Source organism: Chlorocebus sabaeus, chromosome 10 (assembly GCF_047675955.1).
Source record: "Chlorocebus sabaeus isolate Y175 chromosome 10, mChlSab1.0.hap1, whole genome shotgun sequence".
In the NCBI taxonomy this organism is placed as follows: Eukaryota; Metazoa; Chordata; class Mammalia; order Primates; family Cercopithecidae; genus Chlorocebus; species Chlorocebus sabaeus.
The window spans coordinates 25,124,783-25,152,164 of NC_132913.1; the positions used below are offsets into that span (position 1 = coordinate 25,124,783).

Below are 27,382 nucleotides of genomic sequence, written 5' to 3' on the forward strand. Positions count from 1 at the left end.
AGATTCTCTCTCCTACCCCTGAACTTCCCTGGAATGACACCAAGGTGTATGAAGGGTTTACTCTGTCCTTGTGATAGTGGAGAGAAAAAAATTCAGATTAAGCGGAGTTCTCAGATGCCCTCTATGCCCAGCTGTGGACAGGCCAGTCGACCTCTCCTTGTCTGAGGACTGCTGAGCTCTGCCTGGCTCTGCCTATCCTTTTGGAGTGAAGCTTTGGCTTCTTGGAATCCAAGGTTTCAGACGTTTGTGTGTATTCAAGTCCACCCTCACTTTATCCTATCCACTCTGACCCCAGGCCTCTGACAGGTTGCCTACTCCTTTCTCAACATTTCCACACCCCTTCTGGAGCATTTGGGAAATCTTAAATCCCTGTCATAACAACTGCAGACAATGGAGAGCCAGAGCTTCATTGTGGACTCATCACCTGAACCCATTATACAGTCTTCCCACAGAATTGCTCTGGAGCCACAATGGATCTGGCACCTGACTGAAGGCACAAGTTGTTCTAGGTGCCTGCTGGCTCTGCCTTGGAAAATAATCTATTCCTCTGATATTTGTGTATTGCTCCGTGCTTACTTCTATGTTTGTAAAAGACATTTTTGCATTTGATGTATGTTTCTTATGTGGGGCAGTGGGAATAAGAACCTTTTTGTTCTACTTTTTTTTTTCTACCTCCATTATCTGACAGGATGGGAAAGTGTAAGCTTTTCTGTTCCTGTCTGAATGTAACTGTCCTATATCATTTTGTCCTCATTTCTTTAAGATTTCAGTCTCAAAGTTCAGCCCAAATGATGAAATTGGCTGTATCTTAGTTTATTCCAGCTACTACAGCAAAATACCATAAAATGGGTAGCTTATAAAAAACAAAAATTTATTTCTCACCATGCTGAAGTCTGGGAAGTCCAAGATGAAGGCACTAGCAAATTCCATGTCTGCTGAGGGCCTGTTTTCTGGTTCATAGTTGGTGCCTTCTCACTGTGTCCTCACATGGCAGAAGAGGTGAGGGCTTTCTCTTGAGTGACTTATAAGGGCACTAATCCCATTCATGTGGATCTGCACCCATGACCTAATCAGCTCCCTAAGTCTTCACCTTCCGATACCATCACCTTAGGAGTTAAAATTTCAACATAAAAAATTCTTAGGAGGCAGAAACAGTCAGACCCTAGCAGGGTGCAAGGAAAGAAATCAGTCCAACCATAAGAAAACTTAGTGAGAAAATACTTCTAAAACTTTATCCCTGTTATAGATGCAAAACACTTGGTGCAGAGCCTGGAATCTTCTATGAACTTGGATGGGTGAATAACACTGTACTACATGGTGATACATGTGAAAGATTGAAGTGTTACACTTAGAACTGACAAATTCAAAACATTTTATAAGACAGGCATCGGGCTCATTCTATTCATTCCACAATCTATAGGCTGAACTCTGCTAAACCTAGCTGATTAAATAAAGACATCCGTAAAAGTCTTAATGATGGTTACACTACAAAGCTCTTTGAGTAACTAATCCCAGTGTTAGCCAGCAATGTGTCTTAGGGAAGTTCTTCACATTGACCTGGAATCCAAATACCTAATGAAAAAGAGCAAGTGTCAAACTCAGAATATGTGTCTCTCTCTTCCTGTTTATTTGTAATGGCTTTTAGTGATTAGGAAAACAATAAAAACTATAAATGCAGCTTGTCAACCACAACAATGTACCTTTTCAACTTTTGGCTGATCAAGACATGAAAAGACTATAATTTCACTACTTTTTATATAAATATAACTGCATATTTTCACAGCTTTGCTTTAAGGCTTAAGCTCCTCCAGCTGATCATAAATTGCCAAAAAATGTCTGCCCAGTCTATCACAGTGTCTTAATTAAGCAAAGGCATAGAAATTATATGAGGGTCTTGGCCCATGGGACTCACCAGGTGTAATGAATTCTGAAGAAGCAGTAGTTACAGATTTCCCAGGGCATGCTAATAATAAATACTAGTTAAAGGACAACACAAATAAAGAAGTTTTTTCTCTTTTCTACCAATATCTTACTTTTTAAAAAGATAGCAACTATTAGATCTTTAAGCCTCAATTTTGACGCCATTTCTTTCCAGAGAATTTCTTGGTTTCTCCTTTCCACACTCCATTATAGGCTGTGCTAAGGCACCCTCCTCTGCACTCCTATTGGTAAACAACATTTTTATGGCAGTATTCACACTTGCTATAATTGTCTTGTTACATATTTGTCTCCCCCAGTAAGTCTGTGGCCTTGCCTTGCAGTTATTTTATTCATCAAAATATCACTAGAATTACAGAAAATATGTGGTCCCTAGTTATTTCTCAAAAAAAGATCAAATTACCTTTTTAAGCTCCCAGAGCACTTTAGTAACCATAGATGCAGGGAAATTACTTATTTTTTGTTTTTCTTTTTGGCTATGAACGAGCCTTCAGTGAGTAAACCTTCAGTTAGTTCACTACCTGTTTCTGCCAAGCTGGGAACTAAAAGATTTGCATTGTATTTTCTGTGGATGCTTGTGTTTCCAATAATTCAGTCCTCAGAGGGCTTTCCCAGGGGACTGGGGGTGGAGAGGGGCCCACTGATAAACAGCAGATGTCCAGCAGGCCTGAGGCATGTCTGACACATGGATGATGAAGGAGATGGGAAAAAAGGAGCAGCAGCTCCTGGGATGACATATTTAAGAGCCCGAGGAGGTGCGTTGCTTTAAAATTACTGATCATAAGAAATAGCTCCTGCAAATGGTGTGGGGTATGCGCCCTTCTGTCCATGCCAATTCAGTTGGTAAACACACAGAAACAGAATTCTCATGGAGTACTTGAAGCTCATAGAAATGTCAAGAGTAAAAGGAATGGGGCAGTTGGAATTCCTGTGCAATTTGAAGCTCTCACTTGAAAATGAGAGAGGTACAAGGAGCCAGCAGTGAACAAACTAGGGGATCAAGCAGGAATAATATATGGTTCAATACTCATCCGAAGTAAGAGAGATGAAATATTCACTACCTTAGAAAAAGTAAAGTGCTCACCTTTCTGAGGTCATGGCCTTCCAAGAAGAGATATTTTAGTTTCAATAAATGAGCTCTTTCCACATGAGGCTGAGGGTTTGGCTTTCTTAATCCTGCTTAAAAAATAAATAAATAAATAAATAAATAAATAAATAAATAAAAAAGAGACAGAGAGGGAGAGAAATAAAATGCACCCACTGATGTTCAAAGAGGAAGAGCAAAAGCCTGAACCTGCCATATCAATGACTGACTATAGAGTTATTCACTGAGATAAGATACATAGGATTTGCATCCCAAGAGAGGGCACTGACCCTGTTTGAGAAAGATCATTTGGTTTAGAATTGTTTAATTTTCTTCCTTTTAGAATTTGAAACAACAGAATCTATTAAGCAAAAAGTGGTAAGGGAGCACAAGATGCAGGAGACTTTCTTTGTCCCGAAGTACCTTACAGACTTGTTGAGAAGATTGTATGAATAGGTGAAAGTCACCAAACAATGGCATATGTGCTTGGCATAGAGTGAGCAACTGGTTAATATCTATATAGATTGCTGGTTAGCTAATGGAGTCTATGGTGTATTTACTAGCCTTAAGTACATAATGTTGACTAAACTGTGCTCTGCCCAGACAGACAATGAGGGCTGGTCTTCCAGCTGACCCAACCTTGGGCCTTTACAATGCGTCTCTGAGCTCCCCGTCCTCAGGAGCCACTGCCTTTTGGTCTTGTGAAAACTTTCAGACCATGACCCTTCTGCCCTAACCTTCTCACTTAATTGCCGCAATTCTAGTTTATTTGCTAAAGGAAACTAATCTGTGTGATTATGAAAGTAACAAGTAATATGAAGTAATATAAACAAGTGGGATAAAATGTGATGATTTTGTATTTAGATGAGAAGTTGATCAGTTTGAATTACAGAGGGAAGGTAGTGCCCTTGAAGTCTGAAGTATAAATTGATGATCTAAGTGTGCACCCTTGAGCAACTTACTGATTCACAAAACCCGAGTTTCCTCATGTTAGCAGAGAAGGGATCCCAACTGTAGCACAGGCTTTGTTGGGCCAGTGAGGTGAGCCCAGCTGGAGTGAACAGCCTTAAATCATTTTGCATGAACAATGGCTTGTTTGAATAGAAATGCTGGTAGGTCCTTTACTGGTGGTGAGAGAGGGCAATAACAAGTAGAATATAGGTGATAGTCAATCAATTATTTCAACTTATTGGTGATGGTCATTTGGGAAATGCAGGTTACATACAACTGGGAGGTAATGTAATTTTCCTCATAAGGTTATTATGAGGATTAACCAGCAACCACAGTATCCAACAGAGGCTAACAATTTTGTTTGTACATTATTTGAATCTTCTATTTTGCAACTAAAATTATTAAGGAAAAACTTCTGTTGATAGTAAAAATACAAAGCTTAGAGTGAAGCGAAGTAATTTGGAGTTTGTATTCTTAACTCCATGATGGTGACTGCACACACTACATTCCTCTAGAGGTCACCCTAGCTGCCAGCTTCCAGTACCTTGAGGCATAGACTCCATCTTATTTATCTATATGTATGCTATAGCATCTAATAATGCAGCTTATTGCACTAGAAGCTCACTATGGATATGCCAAATGAAAAGTGAATAAAATTATAATTGGAAGTACATACCAGAAAGGAGCAGCAGTACTGTGTTCACTGAAGTCTTATTTAGTAAACCACAGTTTGGAAATGCTATGCTCATGCGGTGCAACGTTAATTAACGAACAACCATGTGCTGACTTCAGGAACAGCAGAAGACAATTATACCTCTGCTGGTGCAGCAGCTCTTTCATCCACATGTGAGCTCTGCATAAAGCCTTGGAAATTTCCATTATAATAAAAACAACCTTGGAGGATCACTGGAGACAGGAGAATCTGTTCTTTATCCCTGACAGTATGGTTGTCTCCTAAAACAAGGTTTTGCCAGCCTGATGCAAAATCCTTGTTGCAAGTCTTGTTTTACATTTACAGGCCACCTCCCAGTGTTCCGTAAAAGAGATCAGACAGAGGTTATGGATATTAAACTCCCACCAAGCCTCCTTTCATGCTGATCTGAGCATAATTTGATTTTAGTCTTAGATCAGAGGAAAATGGGTAATTGGGGCAAATTGGTATTGATCCAGGGACTTTGTTATATGACTTAGATTCTGAACTCAGGTGAACTTGACCTTGCCCACAGATTCCCCGTCTCTTCCAGATCTCTCCTATCGCTCGTGTTGTCTCCCCCATTACTAATGGCTCTGGGCGCTCAGGAGCCCAGTCTGGGATCCCTTAGTCATTATGTACTTCTTGATAAATCCACTTACGCTTTTCCCCTTAAATATCTCACTGAAGATCGCAGTTTTCAGCAGTCTCTGCAATCCTTTGCAACTCTGAAAGAAAGGATCCTTACTCAATAATTATTTGTGCATTGGTGGGAACTGAATGCCAGTGGTAGAGTCTTTGTGACTGACATCAAAGATTTAGCCAGAGAAGAGCTGGCTAATTGACAGCATTTTTGTCGTTATTGTTTAAAAACTGTGCATAAAGAATTGAATCAAGATAATTAAGATTCATGTGTTAAAAAGTCACAGAAGTGCATTGAGTCCCAACGGGGCAGAGTGGGAGGGAGACATAGTACAGGTCCTCTTTGTCTGTATAATAATGCCAAAGAAGCTCTTGGGGGTCAGCGCGGACTGTTAGTATTTTTGTCAATGCTGTCATTATTAGGGGCTAAGGGTGGGACAACTCCAACCTTTAGGACAGCCTGTGTCTGGGATAACTCTATGACACTCTGGCATCCAGAGAATCAGGAGCCAGCAAGGAGTTAGGACTGCAGTGAGCAGAGATGGCTGGGTGCAGAACAGAGACTATGGGAAGGATAAACTCCTGGGGATCAAGGATTAAGGATGAAGGGCACAGGACTAGTGTAAATGTCCTGAAACCACCACTGAAGATAATAAGTGACAAGTGCAATATGATCCTTTTTAGTTTTCTATGGTTGCTGTAATAAATTACTACAAACTTAGGAGCTTACAACAACCTAACTTTATAATCTTGTAGTTCTAGGATCAGAAGTCTAAAATGCATCTCACTAGGCTCACATCAAGGTGTTGGTAGGACTGCATTTCTTTCTGGAGGCTCTAGAAGAGAACTGACTTTCTGTTTTTTTCTATCTTCTTTCTATCTGTTTTTTTTCTATCTAGAGGCTGCCCACATCTTTCAGCATGGCTCCTTCATCAAGTTTTTCTCATGATGTCATCTTTCTGGTTGTACCCCTTCTGAACCCCTCTTCTACTTTTTTTTTTTTTTTTTTTGCTATAATTTTAAGAGATAGCCTTAATTTTATCTCCTAACCCTTTTACTGAATCTATCTTGGAAATTATATTTTAAATTTTAAATTTTCTTTTTCATAGAACTCTTGTCCTCTAGACAATTTCTTATCAATTTGAGATTGCTCTTGGTAGTATTATTTTGGTTTTCGATCTTTATTTCTTGGACTGCCTCTGTTTCCTCCACGTTCTGAATGCTTAACTTCAGGCTTCTTGGACATCCTCTTTCACCTTGTATCCAGAACATGGATAGGTGGTCGGGAGCTAAACCCTTGGTAAAGATGGAGGCGTTCTCTCTAGAGAAATGGAGGAGCCCCCAAAACTATGTCTACATGTTGTCAATGAATGTATCCTCAATAAAAGAGCCAAACCTTTTGTTATCTTTCATGATGAAACTCACTTGTTAGGTTTCTGAGCTCTAATACCACCTATGTTTTCTGAGCCCTAAGAAACTGATTAAAAGCTCAGGGTTCATGAATGTTACAAGTATGCAAACTCTTACAGAAATTCTGCATTCACCTCCTGCCCTCCATAAAATTATATGTTCTCAAGGTCTGTCAAATGCTTATTAAATTTCTCCCTAGAATTGTCATCCTGGAGGGTGGGATAGAGGCACTGTCTATTCTAGTAGCCAACAATCAAAAAAAATATCTGGAATACAGATTTGAAAGACACAATGTTTGTTCCTGAGAAGGCTAAAGTGCAGTGATACTGATACACATTTAAGTAGATGTTGCACATGCTATGATTCAAATGTTTGTGTCACCCTAAAATTCACATGTTGAAACCCTAGCCCCAAGGTGATATTATTAGGAGGTGGTGGCCTTTAAGAGATGATTAGATCACATGGGAGAAACCTCATGAATGAAATTAGTGTTTTTATAAAAGAGACTTCCCTTGCGCCTTCCACAATGAGAATACATATTTAAAAGGCTCCGTCTATGAAAAAGCAAATTGTTACTGGACATGGAACATGCCAATGTCTTGATCTTGGACTCCCTAGCCTTTAGAACTATAAGAAATACATTTCTATTGTTTATAAGATACCTAGTTTATAGTATTTTATTATAGGGACCCAAACAGACTAAGACAGTACATGTTGTTTAGATAGGAGTATAATGAGGGTTTAGTAAGAATACAGTAAGGTGAAAACAAAATGCAATCAATTGTGGAACAGAAGGGAGAAATGTTGCCTCTGCTTGGAGAGGGTGTTGGAAGCCTTTATAGCAGGGGTAACCTTTGAACTAGGGATTTCTGAAATAAATGTGTACAGAGTAGAATTTCCAGGCCACAGAACACATTAAGAAAAGCATCAAGAAGCTGTAAAATAGCTTGTTCTTGGCAAATGATATAAAGTTACAGGTGAGGGACTGTTGGTCGTGAGAGGGAGTTTCATTCTCAGAATCAAAATCAGTAGCAGCTATGTGTACTCATCCCACAATGTTTCTTCAGAAAAATACAATTGTAAACTTATTCCTTGAAATATTGCAGGCTGCTCATTTTTCCTGGCTTTCTCACTGTGACTGTCTCTCCACCTATCACTTCCTCTTTCTTTAGCTACTGTGCTTGCCATGTCTTCTATTACTCAGTAACTCAGGAGAGAGATATGGGCTTAAACTACCAAGGTCTAACAGGATGGGAGACATGAGGCTTGTTGAAAAAAAAAAAGGAGTAATTCAACATACATGATGGGATGTGAAGATTTTAATTCATGTCAGAATTCTTTCTGGATTCCAGCTTTGGCTGCAATTTCATAAGAAATCATTAAAGTATAGATATTTTTAGTTAAAGGATCTAGATGGACAAGACATATTATGGTCTTTAACCCCTGTGCTCCAGAAACTTAGATCCCTGGTGTTACAGGCCAGTGTTCTTTTTATCCTGTTTTATCCCCGCTTAGGTCTGCAAAATCAAGAATAAACAGGGTTTCTCTCTTCAGTGGAAACAGGGCCACAAGCCACCAGGTGGCGGTGGTCGTTAAAAGTGGATACAAGTTACAGTACAATAATATTCTGTACTCCTTCCTCTTTTCATTCTGTCTATATTGGAAAAGTTTTTCATGTTCTAAAATTTCATTGAGTGTCTCCAGCTGGATCCTACTTTTCTATGGGCAAAGCCATTCTTTCAGTTTCTCAAATAAAGGTATTTTTTACCTTTCTAATTACTTATTTTTTAATCCAATTACTCTGCTTCTTACTAACACATTGTTTTTCATCACATGAATTTTCTCAAATACTTGCAATGGCTTCTCAGCAACTACTTTGTTCTTGTGAAGTTGCTGTGAAATTAACAATTACTTTGTAGTTAAGTAGTTTTCAAGCTCTTCAGGCTAATAACCAAAACTCATAAAACCTAGACCAATCCACTTTTACATAAAATAAGCATAGAATCACATAGTGTTGTACATTGAAAGTACTTAATAAAATTCATAGAAATTATAAATGTACAAATTAGTAAAATAATCACTACACATAAAAATATATCTCCAAAGTAGGTTCCATGAGGCACAGTACATAATTTCCTAATAGAAGGATGCAGGTGGTACAGAAGGTGGGAGAAGCAGGGCCAAGAAGTAGTAGTTACATTCCTATGATTCTGTCTGGTGTTTGGTGACACTGAGAGAAGAGAGAGACCCTCTCATATTGTTTTATACTCAGAAAAGGAAAGAGAAGCAGAACTAAAGGCAAGTAGCCCAGTGCCTAGGAACCAGACCCGAAACCAAGGAACCAGACCTGAAACCAGGCCTGGGCCTGCCAGTCCTGAGCCTGGTGGTTAAAATTCGACCCCTGACCTAGCAACTGATGTTATCTATAGATTCCAGATATTGTATGGAAGGACATTGTGAAACCTCCCGATCTGTTCTGTTTCACTCTGACCACCGGTGCTTACGGTCCCTGTCACGTACCCCCTGGCTTGCTCAATCAATCACGACCCTCTCACGCGGACCCCCTTAGAGTTGTGAGCCCTTAAAAGGGACAGAAGTTGAGCACCTGACGAGCTCGGATTTTCAGATGCTAGCCTGCTGATGCTCCCAGCTGATTAAAGCCGCTCCCTTCACTATCTCGGTGTCTGAGAGGTTTTGTCCACGGCTCGTCCTGCTACAACACTATCCATAGAAGACATATATATATATATATATATGAGATGTACATGCAGTTGAGCAGGTGGGGACTAAGGTTAGTCATCTGAGGATCTGGTCCAGGGTGACTGATTCCATTTTGTCTTTGTTCTACCTCCAATACGCATGTTTATAACCTGTACTTGTCAGTGAAATACTTAACAAACTCCAGTTACACAGACAAGAGGTCAAATTTACTTTATAGTCCTAGGATTTATTACCTATGTGCCTGACTGCAACCATCGTGGCCACTGTCAAAATTTTCTTTTCGTTTTTTTTTTTTTTTTCTGACAAAGCCTATAGGCCCTTGAGGTTTAAAGATTACACGTTATAAAATCTCAGCAGGGTACAGTGGCTCATGCCTGTAATCCCATTGCTTTGGGAGGCTGAGGTGGAGGGATAGTGGGAGGCGAGGAGTTCAAGACTAGCCTGGGCAACACTGAAAGATCCCGTGTCTAAGAAAACAAAACAAAACAAAATAAAACATCAGTGTCATATCAGAATTTAACCACAGAGCTGTGGTATAAGTCAATGCATCCTCCTATGAAAAGAGCTAACTGTTTTTACCTAGAATAGACTAGCTTAATTCATTCATATCCAGGAAACAAGCTCACCAACTGATTTAAGATTTTATGCTGACTGTAATAGTTATAATAGTTTCATCTTGTATGTATCGAATAATTTATAAATGCATAAGGTGATACTTATTAGATCATTTGAGCCTCACAGGTGTCATATGAGGTTGACAGAATAGTATTATTCATGTTCTATTTTACAGAGAGAAGAATTTAAGTTCAGCAGCAGTAAGGTATTTGTCCAAGATGAGATGGCTAAGAAGTGGCAGAAATCAGCCCCAGTCTCCAGGACCCAGGTAACAAAGAGAAGCAGGACCAGCTCTGGCTGCTGAGGAGATAGCAGGCAGCTGCTTGGACTCTTTACTACTAAATCTTCCATGGGAACCTGGAGGACTTGGGTCTGGAAGGCTCTGTGTTGGTATACAGAGAAAGTCTAGAAAAATTCAAGAAAGATAAAAGAACTTCTTTCCTGTCATCCACGTGTAGTTTCCAGACTTTTTGTGTGTGTGTAGCAGAAATTCTTTTTCATAAGAAAACTAAGTTGATCTGCTCTGGTTGAAGGAGAACCCAGGAAGCTGCTGGCTTGGGTTAACTGTACCCTCTCCATATGACTCCTGAGAGACCTGCAGAATGGAAAGGTCTCAAGAAATACAGTCAGAAAAAAATTGTTTAAAAACATTTGTGGTATTCAGGACCCCCCTTTATAAGCAATAGAAACAGACATTAGCCCACCTAGGCAGAGAAGGCATTTATCTGAATCCTCTGAATGATTTTGTTTCACTCTCAGCATCAGGGGTCGACCTGGAGAAGTGGACCTGGTAGCTGCTTGCCGAACAGAAACCTGAAACAGCACCTGGAATAGGTGTGGTGAGGAGACCTCTGCTTCATGTCTTGTTCTCTATTGGGCTTTGGTGCTTTGAGCCCATTCATATCTCTCCCCTGAGTTACTGAGTAATAGAAGACATGGTAAGCACAGTAGTTAAGAAAAGAGGAAGTAATAGGTAGGCAGAGTCACTATGAGAAACATAGGAAAAATGAGTAGCCTGAAATATTTCAAGGAATAACTTTAAAAATTGTATTTTTCTGAAGCAACATAGTGACATAGATACCCAGTGGCTATCGACTTTGATTCTGAGAATGAATGTTTCCTCTCACAGTCAACATTCCATCATCTATAACTTCTTATCATTTCCCAAGAGCAACAGGCCATTTTTCTTTCTTTCTTTTTTTGACAGTCTTGCTCTGTTGCCGGGGCTAGAGTGCAGTGGAGCAATCTCGGCTTGCTGCAACCTCCACCTCCTGGGTTCAAGCAATTCTCCTGCCTCCGCCTCACAAGTAGCTGGGATTACAGGTGCATGCCACCACACCCAGCTAATTTTTGTATTTTCAGTAGAGATGCGGTTTCACCATATTGGCCAGGCTGGTCTTCAACTTCTGACCACAAGTGATCCACCTGCCTCGGCCTCCCGAACTGTTGAGATTACAGGCATGAGCCACTGCACCCGGCCTAAAATTTCTTGATGTCTTTATTTTTTAAATGTTTTTAAAATTTCAATAGCTTCTGGGATACAAGAGGGCTTTGGTTACATGGATGAATTGTATAGTGGTGAAGTCTGAGATTGTGGTGCACCTGTCGCCTGAGTAGTGTGAACTGTACACAGTATGTAGTTTTTTAATCTCTCACCCCTGCCAACCCTCCTACTTCTGAGTCTCCAATGTCCATGATACCACTGCATGCCTTTGTGTACCTATAGCTCAGCTCCCACTTATAAGTGAGAATATGTAGTATTTGGTTTTCCATTCCTTAGTTACTTCACTTAGGATAATGACCTCCAGCTCCATCCAAGTTGCTGCAGGGCATTACTTTGTTCTTTTTAATGGCTGAGTAGTATTCCACAGCGTATATATATCACATTTTCTTTACCCAACCGTTGGGAGATAGGCACCTAGGTTGGTTCCATAACTTTGCAATTGTGAATTGTGCTTAAAAAACGTATGTGTGCAGGTGTCTTTTTGCTATAATGACTTCTTTTCCTTTGAGTAGATGCCCAGTAGTGGGATTGCTGGATCACACGGTATGCCTACTTTTAGTTCTTTAAGAAATCTCCACACTGTTTTCCATAGAGGTTGTACTAAATTACATTCCCACCAGCAGTGTATTAGCATTCGTTTTTCACCACTTCCACACTAACGTCTGTGCAGGAGTAAGATAGTATCTCTTGATGCCTTTCTTAATGCCTCCTGTTGCTTGGAAGTTCGACACTGCCACCTACACATTTCTTTCAGAAACTCTTAGCTCAGAGGTTATGCATGGTAAAAAGCATAATTCATACCTCAAGCCAAACTTTCACATCCTAGTCCCGCGACCATTGGCAATTCACTGTTCTGGGCCATGGTCTCTTCATCTGGAAAATGCAGGCAATGCAGGGTGATGGAGTATTAAAGAAGTTAATTGAAGATGAATATAAACTATAACACAGTTTACAAATATAAGATATGATTATTATAATATCCTCCTCTTCTTTCCTCTGTTTAGACTCACAGGGAAAATAAAAGAATAATAAAATAAAATAAAAAAATAACAAAAATAAAAGAGTGAAAGCATGCCCCTCTCCCACACACACACACTTTCCCTATGATCCTTTTCCATCAGCATATTCTCCTGACTTTTGGAACATTCCTTCTCAGGTGTGAATTCTTTAATCACCATGATTAATCTGAGGCCTTGGCTCTCAAAGTTGGTGCTTTTCTGTTTGTTTGTTTGTTTGTTTGTTTGTTTTGGTGTGTGTGCAAAGGAAGAGAAGTGAGGAAATCCTAGAAAAATTTAAGGAAGTGAGAAACTGAGGAGAGGTGGGAAGAAGGAATTAGGGAGGTGGAGGGGACAGGTTAAACATCAAGCCTCCTGATGAGTCTGTCTAACCTAAAGCAAAACTGACACACTTTTTCAAAGTTTCCAAGTTGACAATGTTAATTTGTTTATTTTTAAAAATTTACATACAGTAAAATCCATTCTTTTTGGTGTACAGTTCTAGGAGTTTTGACAAATGTCACTGAAACGAGAAGTCTTCTCCCGATTGAAGGTCTTTTCTAGATCCAAGGGTTCGTGGTCTCACCGGCTTCAAGGAATGAAGCCGACTGCAGCAGCGAATGTTATAGCTCCATGAGAGAAACAAGCGGATCCAAAGAGTATGCAAGGCGGCAAGATTTATCAAAGTGAAAACGAAGGTAAAACGAAAGCGAAAGCAGTTTCCATGTGTTCCCTGGAAGGCTAGCCCTTTCTGGGTTGGGTGTCTTATGCTTATATCCGCTTAGGACCCCTCCTTTTTTCCTTTTTTTGTCCTATAGAATTAGCTTATTTTCTATCCACTTATGGATTGGCGGGCCTGATTGGTTAAAAACATCGGGCTGCATCCCAGAGCTTAAACTCCCTACATGATTGGTTGAAGTTTCAATCCCCTAGCTTGCAGCTGTGACTCATTTTGGCTTAGGGGAAAGTCTTCTTTGATTGGTTGAAGTTTCAATCCCTTAGCTGGCAGCTATGACTCATTTTGGCTTAGAGGAAAGTCCCCTTAGGGAGGTCCCTATTGACCCAGGAAGTACAGCCAACTTAGCCAATTAGTCCCTCACCACCATCATGTTCAGAATGTAGAATGGTGCCATCTCTCCATACAGACTCCCTCTTGCTGTTCTTTTGTAGCTCACCCTCCCACAGCCTTTAACCCTGGAAAGCCACTGATCTGCTCTGGTTCTCTCTCGGAATTTAAAAATTGGAAATGAAAATGTTTTATCTGAGCAGCAGATGTGATTTGCCTCTTACCTCAGTATTGCCTGTGGTCTGGATTTTTGTCATACTCTACTTATAGTAATAAAATTTAGAGAAGAGCTATTGTCTTCAGAGCATTCCTATCATTATTTTGGCAAATGCTGTCCTGTCTGGGTGCTAAAGGAAGGTCCTGAGGGCAGGGAGGATATATTGTGTTTGCAAAAATGAACAAGATCTCATAGAAAGGTCATTTTCAGCACAGAATTGCAACCCTGGTCAAAAATTAAAATTGCTTCTCCATGAGAAACAACTTTTATTAAAGTAAGAACAAATTCTTTCAGGAGAATCCCAGGTTTGATATAATTTTTAATTAAATTTCTCAAAAGCTGGAGCTCATTTATTCTTCCCTCTGTCTGCCACCTAGCAGCAGGTGCAACACCCTGTATTCATGGAGATCTTGCTTTGAATTCTAATTCCAAGTTGAATTTTCTTTTTTCTTTTTTTTTTTTTTTTTTTGAGACGGAGTCTTGCTCTGTCGCCCAGGCTGGAGTGCAGTGGCCGGATCTCAGCTCACTGCAAGCTCCACCTCCCGGGTTTACGCCATTCTCCTGCCTCAGCCTCCCGAGTAGTTGGGACTACAGGCGCCCGCCACCTCGCCTGGCTAGTTTTTTGTATTTTTTAGTAGAGACGGGGTTTCACCGTGTTAGCCAGGATGGTCTCGATCTCCTGACCTCGTGATCCGCCCGTCTCGGCCTCCCAAAGTGCTGGGATTACAGGCTTGAGCCACCGCGCCCGGCCTCCAAGTTGAATTTTCATACATGATTTTGGCTCATTTGAAATTTACTGAAATTATTTTCTTGAATATCATCAATATCTACTTTCAGCTCACATTTTCACTATGGAAGTCTCCCTGGATATGGTTATTAAGAAGTTTGAGCTATATCTCCTTTCAATACCGATTGCAGTTAGTATTTTAAAACAAATTAAATGAAATGAATGAATTCCCCATACAAATTAAATTCCAATATGCATTAATTTCCTATCCTGACTAGAGATGAAATGGTGATAAAAATGAAACTTAGAAAAATGATTCTAGCAGCAACATTATGAAAAACATGAGCTTTTCACTGTTTATCTGACTAGTAAAAGACCAAATATGTACTGTGAAAAGTTTTAATCAACTTTGACATTTTGTTCCTGGTCCAAACGCAGGGTAGGGCAGCTATTTCTTGTGGACCAATAACAAGATGCAGATGAATTGGGGAGAAAATTAAAAGAGTTTTTATTTCCGTAACCAGTTACAGGGAGAAGGCCTGGATCACGAGACCAACTCAAAATGACAAAGTTTTCCAAAGCTTATATACCTTCTAAGCTGTATGTCTACATGTAAGTGTGCATTCATCTAATGACGTAAGTGATTACCTTCTTTTAATCTGTACCTAAGGCCTGAGTCCTAAAAACCTTTCTCTGGAGCCTCAGTAAATTTACTTTATGTAATGAGTTCAGGTACTGGTGTGATTACCCTTATCTTGTCTCCTGCTAAATCATGTAGGTTCCTAGAGTTCCCACAGACCTCCAATAAACTTGTTTGTGGAGGCCTGGGGAGTTGCTTCAGACCCACAGTAAAACTTGTTTAATCCTAAATAGATTCTGTTAAGAGTTCCTTTGTTATTTTGTCATGTTTTAAGGCCCAGGAAAGGCCTAAGCAAAACTCCTGGTGGGTGTTTGTTACATTCCAGCAGTTATGTAAGGGTACCGGCTTTTAATATTTAACTTAACCACTCAGCCAGTACTGAAACAGTTGCCATGGAAGCCTGCGTTAGTGAGACCTGGCCTGCCAACATTTCAACTAATTTCATTAGGCACCATAACTAGAAACACAATATAAAACAGCATACATTTGTGAGAGACAAAAATCACTGTACTTTAAACAATTGTCTTTTCTTCCTTTTTTTTTTTTTTTTTTGTTTTATTTTAGTAATATGGAGTTTTGGAGACAAGATAATCCACAAATCAATTCAGAATTATCGAAAAGCAAATTTTCAAAAATTATTGAGTTAATCTCCATAAACTCTCACCATCTCTGACCCAATCTGTGTTTCACTACTGCTAGAACTGCACCAGTGGAAGTATTAATTTGGAGTAGTAGAGCAGAAAGGCTTTAAATACACTTTTGGGAACATTACGCCTCTGTTTTTAACCATAAATTTGTGTTTATTAACTGCAAATTTCACTCGATGGCACAAAATGTGTGCCAAATTGATAACTCTGAAATGTATTTTGCCAGAGATGATCTTTGAGCTACTTGAAGAGACTGACACCCCATGCATCCTGGTAGAAGAGCTACTACTTCTATTGGCATTGACTACATTTAACAACAACTGCTTTGGGAGGCCAATGCAGCAGGATTGCTTGAGGCCAGGAGTTCAAGACCAGACTGGGCAACACAGTGAGACTTCCCAACTCTACAAACAAAACAAAACAAAACAAAACAAAACCAAAAACCAGGCATAGTGGCTTGTGCCTGTAGTCCTAGCTACTTAAGAGGCTTAGGCAAGGGGATTGCTTGAGCCCAGGAGTTCAAGGCTGCAGTGTGTGAGGACTGTGCCACTGTACTCCAGCCTGGAGACCCTGTCTCTAAAGGCAACAACAATAACAACAACAGCTCTTAGAGTCCTAAGTAGGAAATAATAAAATAAACATTGAATACATATGCCTTTTGTTTTTAGCCATGTTGATAAACAGACTTTAATTATTTTCTACTGCCTGAGAACATATGGGTAATTACTTTGATCCCCTTATGTTTTCCAAATTGTTAGTGCATCACAATCGTATAATCTATGCTTAGAAATGCAAAGTAGCTTTGAATTTGTATTAGGGAAGGAGGAGCACCAAAGAGTCAGAGAATGAGATATATCGAGTGTCAAATGTCTTACAAATGACATCCATAATTCCAGCCTGAAATATGAGCCGTGTCTCTGATTAACAGGTGTAAACTCAAGTAATCTTAGAATTTTAGAACTGGAAGTGAATGATGGCATCTAGTTCCCTACAATTGAAGAAATTCAAGGCAACTGAATTAAGTGCTTGCTCAAAGTCACGTAGGGAGTTAGTAAGCAGAGTAACATGGAAAAACAGGAGTGGGAGTGGCCTGTTAATCTATCTCCTGATCCCCTGGGAGCACAGGAGGAGAAAGGGACAGACAGCTCTGAAATTCTCAGATCTGAAAAGGAATTCCATCATCATGGGACTCCTAATGACCTCCCATTATCGGGTGCCCACTGATGAGTATCCCAAAACCCTGATAGATTCCCAAGAAATAGTTTTCAGCCAAATACCCTCATCAAACAAAGGCAGTCTTCTTAAAGAGTTCATGAGTACTAGTCCTCATTGACCTGTAGCTATCATAATAGCCAACTTTTGTTTTCACTATTTTATCTGGCATTCAGTGAGTACTTAATACAGTCTTGGTATTTTGCTTTATGCTTTTTTTTTTCCTTTTTCTTTTTCCACTCTCACAACAAATTAATATACTATAGTAGCCACTTGTTCTGGTTATTGCCTGTTTGATGCTAGATACCATTCTGGTCCTTCCCATTCTCTACTAAGTACTTCAAAAAGTTGAATCCTGCAAGTTATATCACCCATGCTTTTTTGCCAATTGGGTTTCAGCTAGTTTTAGGAAAGTGGAAAAATTGGTAGAGATGAGGGGTCAGGAAGAGGAGACACTGGGTACTTCTGCCCATGTCCTGGTGTTTCAGGCAGCATCCTCAAGAGTGCTTGTGTCCCCTCCATTGTTCTACCTCAAACTAGGCAGCTTGAGCTCCAGATAACACCTGCTCCTACAGGTGGTACAGGTGGCAAGGGCATGCTGTCCTGAGGGCTTGCTCACCTTCCTTGTTTGCTTTTCAGTTCCAGCACCTTTATCATGAGCTACCCGTATTAAAAATTATCTCTGGAATACTGGACAGAGATTTTGCCATTTGTATTGAAATCTGACTAATACAGCATTACTGTGTTCATCCCATAAATGAAGGAACTGAAAGTTAAAGAAGTCAACCTCACACCAGAGAGTTTATTATATGCCAGGCATTAGGTTGAAAACTTGATACACACTATTTCTTTTAATCCTCGCAAATTTGTATGAGGTAGGAATTATTATCTCTATTTCACAGGTAAGAAAATAAAGCTCAGGGAACATTAATAACCTGCCCAATGCCTTACTAGTAACTGGTAGACATAGGAACAATGATATCTCTGTCTCTAGATCATAGCAAGGGTACAACCAATTAATTAAGAGATGCTGGAAGATGGCACCACCCCTTCCGGTGGTTCCCACATACAGTCATTAGCCACACGCTTCAGGAAGTTCATGCTAGAGACTGGAGAAAGGTAGCCTGTATGGCATTACCACAACTCAGCCAGTTTAAAAGAAGGTTCAAGTTCTCCAAAGCCACTTTGCAAATAATCACAGGGCTAAAAACAATAGTACACTGCTAATTGTTTAACAATCTGCTCTCCAAGGAGATTTTTTTTTAAAGACCTGATTCATAGAGTTTTCCAGTCTTCATGGTGTAAATGTAACTGGGCAGCTTAACTTCAAAATGCATTTTAAACTTTTTTTTTTCCTCCTTTCTCTTGGGTTTTAAGATATAACCTTGCAGCAAACTGCAGAAGCCTTTTTCCTTAGTCTTACAATATACTTCATGTCCCGTTTTTTCTCACCATATACTCCCTTCACATTTATCTAAACTGGATGCTAGTATCCAAGTATGTGCCTTCTTAGAAGTCCCAGGGGTTAATCATGAGATAGACAGACCAAGTCTGAAGACCCAGTTGCAAAATTCTAGAGATATGTTAAGGCCACTAGTTAACAACTGGCCATTGTTGAGAACACATCTGCCAGAGATCAAGGTGGACCAGGACTCAAGATAGCCACCAGAACAAGACACACAGACACTGTACTCAGGCCAATTCTTGCCTGCCTTCCTTAGTAAGTTTTCCTTCTTTAAATTCCTGCCTTCCCACAAAAAATCAAAGTGGTTGCTTTATATGGGAATCTGGCCACTTCCACTTTAGTCGTATTGGTTAACAAAGTCTCTATTTCTTTCTACCAGACATTGCTCTTGTTACTTGGACTCTGCAAGCAGTGAGCATCCAGACCTGTGTTCAGTTACATAAATACTCCCACCATGGCTCATTTCTAGCTACTCATGTGATATCAACCAGCTCACAAAGTTCCTGAAATTCTAACAATCAGCTCCACCATACCATTGGTTAAAGATGTAAAAGGCAGTCAGTATTCGTTGACTAAAATATAGACACTGCTACATACTCCCAGAAGGGTAAAGCAAATGTGACTGGCAATACAAAAAATGTCCTATGACACAGCAATTTCACTCATGATAATAGAAATGAGTGCATATATCCATGAAAGACAGGTGCAGAAATGTTTCTGCCAGCATTGCTCCTAATAGCCCAAACTGGAAGAAAGAGTGCAAATGCCCAATTAAGTAAAAGAAAATGGTTTTAAAAATTATGGAATATTTATATAATGGAATGTGTATTGACATGAATGAACTGCTGATGCACAAAATGTGGGTGTATTTCAAACATATTATGTAGAGTTAAAGAAGGCAGACACAAAAGACTATAGTATGCATAGTACTCTGTATGACCCTTTCATATGATGGTCAAGACAAGCAAAACGTATCTGGGAAAGTTAAAGTCCAAATGGTGTTTGTCTCAGGATGGAGAGAGTATTGTTGATTGCAGACATGAGCTAATCCTCTAGGAGACTAGAAATGTAAATATTATAGAAAGGAGACTTGATCCAGGCAATGGTTATATGGATATATACATATATGAAATTTCCTCCACCTGTATCCTTGAGATTTGTATAGTTTATCATATAAAAATTATGCTTAAAAGTTTTAAAAAGTAGTCTTTGGGCCCCACTGGCATATGTTCTCAGACATGCCCAAGCAAGGTGTATTAATCCGTTTTCACACTGCTGATAAAGACATACCCAAGACTGGGAAATTTACAAAAGAAAGAGGTTTAGTTGGACTCATGGTTCCACGTGGCTGGGGAGGCCTCACCATCATGGCAGAAGGCAAAGAGGAACAAATCACATCTTACGTGGATGACAGCAGGCAGAGAGAGAACTTGTGCAGGGCAACTCCCATTTTTAAAACCATCAGATCTAGAGAGATCCATTCACTATTATGAGAAGAGCATGGGAAAGACCTGCCCCTATAATTCAGTCACCTCCCACTGGGTTCCTCCCATGACATGTGGACAGTAGGAGTTATAATCAAAGATGAGATTTGGGTGGGGACTCAGCCAAATCATATTACAAGGCATCTCAGATAAGAATGTTCTAGCCCAGGAGAATGTTCTAGTCCTGAGGTTTCATAGACTATATTTTTTGGTATATTGAGCACATACTTTTTCACCAGATGCCAGAGAAGTTTGCTTACCACAATCCCTCTATAAGAGCAGTGAGGCAAAATCTCATTTCACAAATTGTATTATTGTAGTTTTGTTTGCTTTTTTGTTTTGATAGCTGTCAGGTTCTTGTTAATTTTCCAGGTTCTAAATACTTACTGACCTTTACCTTTGAGAGGAGATCTAGTACTTTCAAGGTGACTTAAAAAAATTTTTTTTATTATTAAATGGAAAGTTAGTTCACAGACTCTTTTTTGTTGTGCCTTATTCTTTGTTCACATCCTAAATATTTCATATAAGCTTTATATCTCTAGAATTTCACAGGATTACTCTTTATGTCTTTTAACAGGATTTGTCTGTCCATCTTCTCTCTTCCTTCTCAATTAATTATCATCCAAGTATTTCATCTGCATCATAAGATGGTTTGGTTTGTCCCTGATTGGGTATTTTGGGCCTTTCTTGTTTTAAGTTAATTAAAACGAAACTATCATAAACTCCACATTAATAAAGTGTAATTGAAACAACTAAGTCATTAATAGTAACAAGATATTTGGCATTATTACCAACTGTGTGACCTTAAGCAACTCACATTGGTAAATTTGCCTAATACCATAAAGTGAAGGGGCTTCTTACCCAGAGACCATCTTTAGGTTATCACTTATGATTTATTGATAATCTTTAGATACAGTGGCTCTACTAGCTATGAATATATATACAACTACTTTTAATTTCACAAGCCCACAAAAACTTATCTTTTTAAAAGATGGAAGGCATTTAACTAAAACTTCAAGAAAGCTTAAAGATCATCTCACCTCTCATCTTTCCACATTTTTTTTATATATGGAAAAAAAAGTTTAGAGCAGATTTACCTAGTAAGAGGCAAGGCTTGTATAGCATTAAATTTTCTTGCTTCTTATTTCCATGTTTATGAGAAACTAACCTAAGTCTCCTGTGGAATGTAAGATTCCTGATGCCTATTATATTTGACTGAAGTTACCAGTCTAATCAAGCTCTAAAATTTTATGTGCTATAATTCCAATCCTTCTTTTGAGACCACAGTTGGATCAATCTTCCTGATAAATTTCAAATAAGCTAGCAGATCAAGTAAATCAATCAATTTGTATAAAATACTGTCTTCCTCCATTCTTGTCAAGTGAAAAGAAAATGGGATTCTTTGACCTATTTGACTAACATATTTTAGCAATATTGCTGTTAACATATACCTACTATGTATTGTGCTATTTAGATGATCGGACATAAGAATAAGAAGCTAGACCAATGAGTATGGTGTTCGGAAGACTAAAGACCAGGATGAACAGAAATATCTGAACAATGTTGTGTAAAAGAAAATGGGTCCTGAAGACTTTGCTATTGTTTTTTCTTCTCTTTTGTTCATTTGTTTATTTTTTGGTGTACCACATACAGAGGAAGAAGAATGAACAAGGGAAAGCCTTTGTTTTTTGACCTAGCAAAGATGGTGTTCTATTAAAAGGTGGTAGAAAGAACACAGAATTATTCCACTTTTTCTTTGCTCCTATCTTCTGTAACATGGAAAATAATCTTCATGTTGGAAAGACACAGAAAGGTGAGAGGTAATATGGCATAATTTTTTTTAAATGAGCCTTGGAATCAAACATTAATTTGAACCCAGGCTCTTCTCTTAGGAGTTATGCTGTCTTATACTATTTATCTGCTCTGAGTCTCACTTGATGGTATCAATAGTTCCATCCCCCAGAGTGTTAGAAGTATATAAGGCACTTTGACACAGTAACAGCTTAATAATTGATATGTAATAGGGGATGGATGCCCAAAATAGGTAAGAAAATAAATAAGAATTTTAAATTAGGCAATAATTTAAAGTCTAAAAAATTACATTTCAGTGTGCTGAAAGAACTTATAAAAGCAATACTGATGTCATTGCTGGTAACTTTTGAAAAGTCATGGCAAATGATAGATGTGCTAGATTGTTGCTTCAATTTTCCAAAAAAAAAAAAAAAAAGGGAAGAAAAGATTTTCAAGATTCGGTAATTCCAACCAGCCAGCTAGAAGGAAATTCCAGATGCAGTATGGATTATGAAACAGATATTCTATATGCAATTTTAAAAGGAAGTTGTGATTGCTGAAACCAGCACTTAATCAAACACAAATCATGCTGAAAGCAACAAGATTTCCTCTTTTTTTTTGGTCTTTTGAGGGACTGCAAGACTAATCAGAGAAACGTCGTAGCCATGATATATTTGCATCTGAAGAGGACATGTGACAAAGGTTTTACGAATCTTTAATATACTAATGTGCATTATAAATATCCAGAGGAAGCTACTCAGTTCAGCACTTTTTAAATTCTTTGACTGTGGAACCCTTTTTTTTGCAGAGTAAAATCCGAAAGAAGTTGGGTTGGGCGGAACTTTGGGAAACACTAGTGTAAGCCTGGAAAATAAATCTCCACTTTTTAGGTAGCTTTAGGGATACTGTGTTTATTTTCAAACATCACCTTTTAAAGAAACCCAGTCAAACTAGAGTATTTCCAAAGGAGGAGCCAGAGTAATGAATTATATAACACTATATTGCAGAAGAAATAATTAGGAGCTATGAAAGAGACACCTTGGGGTGTAAGGTTGTCCTGATGGTTGATTTCAAGTTTTTTAATGGTTGTTATATGGAGACAGAACTGGATTACTTCTGTTTAGTTTAAGCAACCAGAAATAGGAGTACTATCTAAGAATTACAGGGCAGCAGGTTTTGGCTGAATATAAAGATTTTTGTGAGAGCGCTAGTCCTGGGATTTGACAGACCTACAATTCAACACCAGTCCTGCAATTTTTGGCTAGGTAGCTTAATCTCTCAGAAACTAGGTTTTCTCATTTGTAATAGGGGGAAGTTGATGGAGGTACTACAAAGAGTAAATACTACATTAAATTTTATAAGGTCCATACAATTTCTGGCACATAGTAAGTGTTCAAGGAATGGAATTCTGGTGTTATTGGTAACATATAGAGCTACTCAATAATGAAAAGGATGGAGGACATCTGATAGCAGAGAACATCTCAAGAGTGTAAATGTTCAAGCACATTCTTAATTATTTAAAAAAGAACTGAAAGTCTACTTTGGGCAACACATCGGGGAAGTAGCTGTGACTCAGTTCCTGTCTTTATGAGCTAAGTCACATGGGGACAAGCAGGGGAGTTAAGGCAAATATATTAAACAACAGTAACACAAGGATGAATGCTTGCAAGAATATCAGAAATTATGAGCATGAGTGCTGATTATTTTGAGTGAAATATGGAAGGATATATGAAAGTGGTAGCATATGAAGAATAGAAAATTTTTCAATGGATGTGGTAAGAAAGGAAGCAGCATGTTACAGAAGGAACTATTATGAGGAGAGGCTGTAGGCAAAGAAGTATAGGAACGTATCCAGAGAAACAGCACAATTTGAAGGGGATATAAATGCAAAACTAGAGATAAAATGAGACACAATTCTGGATAATTATTGGGGGAGCTGCAGAGTGGATCTTGTACTTGACTTGGGGGTCAGTGGGGAGACTAAATATTATGAAAGAAAGAAAAGACTGTCTTTATCCAAACTTAAAAAAAAAAATCATGAAGTTGACAGTGGCAATAAAATTGGTTAGGATCTGTGTGATTCCTAAAGCAGGAAACCCAATTAAAAAAATAGCACAGTATAGGATAACTGGCCAGCCAAATGCAGAAGGTTGAAACTGCACCCCTTCATTATACCATATATAAAAATTAACTTAAGATGGATTAAGACTTAAATATAAAACGCAAAACTATAGAAACCCTGGAAGACAACCTAGGCAATACCATGCAGGACATACACATGGACAAAGATTTCATGATGAAGACACCAAAAGCAAAAGTTGACAAATGAGAACTAATTACACTAAGGATCGTCTCTACAGCAAAAGAAAACTATGAACAGGAGTAAACAACTGATAGAATGGGAGAAAATTTTTGCAAACTATGCACCTGACAAAGGTCTAGTATCCATCATCTACCAGGAACTGAAATAAATTTACAAGAAAAAAAAAAAAACATTAAAAGTGGATAGAGGACATGAATAGATACTTTTCAAAAGAAGACATATATGCAGCCAACAATCATATGAACAAAAAGTTCAACATCACTTATCATTAGAGAAATGCAAATAAAAACTACAATGAGATACCACCTCACACCGGTCACAGTGGCTATTATGAAAAAGTAAAAAAATAACAGGTGCTGGCAAAGTTGTTGAGAAAAGGAAACACTTATACCCTGTTGGTGGGAGTGTTAGTTCAACCATTGTGGAAGACAACGTGGCGATTCTTCAAAGACCTAAAGACAGAAATCCCATTCAACCCAGCAATCCCATTACTGGGTATATTATACCCAAAGGAATATAAATTGTTCTGTTATAAAGACACATGTATGTGAATGTTTATTGCAACACTATATGCAATAACAAATACATGGAATCAACCTAAATGCTCATCAATGACAGACTGGACAAAGAAAATGTGATGTATGTATACCATGGAATACTAAGCAGCCATAAAAAAGGATGAGATCATGTCCTTTGTGGGGACATGGATGGAACTGAAGGCCATTATCCTTAGCAAACTAATGCAGGAACAGAAAACCAAATACCGCATATTCTCACTTATAAGTGGGAGCTAAATAATGAGAAAATATGGAAACATTAGATGGGAAAAACACACACTGGGCCTATTGGAAGTGGAGTGTGGGAAGAGGGAGAGAATCAGGAAAAATAACTAATGGGTACTAGGCTTAATACCTGGGTGGTGAAATAATCTGTAAAACAAGCCCCCATGAAACATATTTACCTATGTAACAAATCTGCACATGTACCCTTGAACTTAAAAGTATGTGTGTGTGTGTGTTTTTTTTTTTTTAAATAGCACAATAAGTGAAAAATAAAGAGAATCTCAAGTAGGGTGGAAACAGTGGGAATAGAAAGGAAGTCCTCAATGGGATCAACATGAAGAACAGGCTCTGTTGGAGAATATCTGACAGCAGACAAGGGAGGTGATAGTCTCAGAAGACCAAGTTTCAGTTAAGGGAGGTCTTAGCAGCAGCTTTCCAAGAGAAAGTCATGTCAGGAGTATTCCTCAGCAGAATAGCCAACAGCAGCTCTTACTGAACATTTATTCAATAGATGAATACATTATTGGCCATTTTTGGTTTGGGTTAAAATGAAACAAAAACAGATAGATGTACACATGAATGAATGAATGATTTGGGTTGAGCTCTAAAGAGAAAAATGGAAGATGGTAATACAAGCAAAAGTTTGTCAGAGTCAATCTGAGGAAACGGAAGGCTGGCTGGATAGAGATGTGAGTAGAGAACTAGCAAAGACCTTATCCAAGGATGAGTGAAGGGCAGAGGAGCTAAATCAGGGCTTGACCAAATAGGGCCTGTGGCTGAACCCAGCCTTACCCACCTGTTTTGTGCAGCCCATGAGCTACCAATAAATTTTATGTTTTTAAATGGTTAAATTCAAAGAATGATAGCATTTCATGACATATGAAAATGATATGAAACTCAAATTTCAACTTCCATGAATAAAGTGACGATGGTTTTTGTTATTTTATTATTATTATTATTATTATTTGCAGAAAGGACTGGCTTGAACTTTGTAAACATTAGTTATATTATTCTCACTACAACCCTATGAGATAAAATTCGTTGTTCCCATTTTACTGATGAGCAAACTGCAGCTTATATTTCAGCCAAAGTCACACAGTTCATTAAGGACAGAGTCATCCATGGCAATCTGCCTATCCAGATGTTCCATTTTCCCCTAGGGTAAAAGCACTGGCTCTAAGAATAGTGAGAACAAAACATACTTATAAAAGAGTTGGGGGAGGGGATTGGGGACTGGGCATGGTGGCTCATGCCTGTAATCCCAGCACTTTGGGAGGCCAAGGTGAGTGGATCATTTGAGGTCAAGAGTTCAAGCCTGGCTAAAAATATAAAAATTAGCCAGACGTGGTGGCGGGCGCCTATAATCCCAGTTATTCAGGAGGCTGAGACAGGAGAATCACTTCAGCCCAGGAGGCAGAGGTTGCAGTCAGTGGAGATTGCACCATTGCACTCCAGGTTGGGCGACAGAGCGAGACTCCATCTCAAAAAACAAAAACAAACAAACAAACGGAAAACAAAGGGAGTTGGGGAGTGTTTTGAATGCTTAGAGGACAGTTTGGGAACTCAATTAGAAGGGGACGGTTTAAGCAGACATATTTCTAAGAGACTTATAATGAGTTAACTCATTTGATCCTCACAACTCCTCCATGAGTTGGATGCTATTATTAACAACTCAGTATTAGATAAAGAATTAGATACCTTCTTAAAGACCACTTCCCAGGAGAAAGACTGTGTGTGAGTACTCTGAAGCTTTGGGTCTTCTGGTGGGTGACACCACTGGGTTTCCAAAGGCTCAACCAGCCAAGCGAAGTGTCTTTGACCTCGTCGTGTTCAAAGTGCTTAGGGAAGGATTCTACGGACTGGGCTTTTACCCTGGTGTCCTGCATTCTTGCTCCAAGACTTCTCTCACCACTCTCAATCCCCTAAATGCAGCTTCTGACAGCTTCTAGCTACGAGTTCTTGGGCTCCTCCTTGGTGACTTCCTCTTAAGATAATTTGAGTTACCACAAATCAGCATTTGAAGAAATGCAGCAGATAAGTTGAAAATTCAAGTGCTGAGGGATGTAAAGGCCAAAACAATCCTGTAGAAAGCCCAGAGGCAGATGACAGTCTTTCAAAGATTTCACTGCTGTAGATTTCTGAGAGTGCTGTGTAGCTGTCCTTTTCATCCTGCGTTTGCCACTTTGAACAGTCACTTTCACACTTGGAACTTACTTGTGGCTCTGCTGACAAAACAGGAAGTGATTTGAATACAGTCTGTTTTTATGACCTTTCAACATCAGGAGTTTGAAAAGTTTTAGCAGTGTATTTACAGCCTTGCTTTAGTACTTCTATTTCTTATAAAACAACCGTGTAGGGGTTAAAGTATCAGTGCAAAGTGCTGTTCAAATATTGAGTCAGCAATGAGCTCTGCACGCCAGCCTTTGGTGCATGTTAAATTCAAAACAAGCCTAGCGTTTTTTTGTTTTTTTGTTTTT

At 38.9% G+C, this 27,382-nt stretch overlaps 1 long non-coding RNA gene across 1 annotated transcript; it reads right to left on the reverse strand.

Moving 5' to 3' along the window:
- Positions 1–513: 513 nt before the first annotated feature.
- Positions 514–27,093, reverse strand: LOC140712563 (uncharacterized). Its single transcript, XR_012094177.1, has 2 exons — positions 26,604–27,093; positions 514–3,114 (listed from the first exon to the last, which is right to left on the reverse strand). It is a non-coding gene; the product is annotated as an uncharacterized lncRNA (long non-coding RNA).
- Positions 27,094–27,382: the final 289 nt, after the last annotated feature.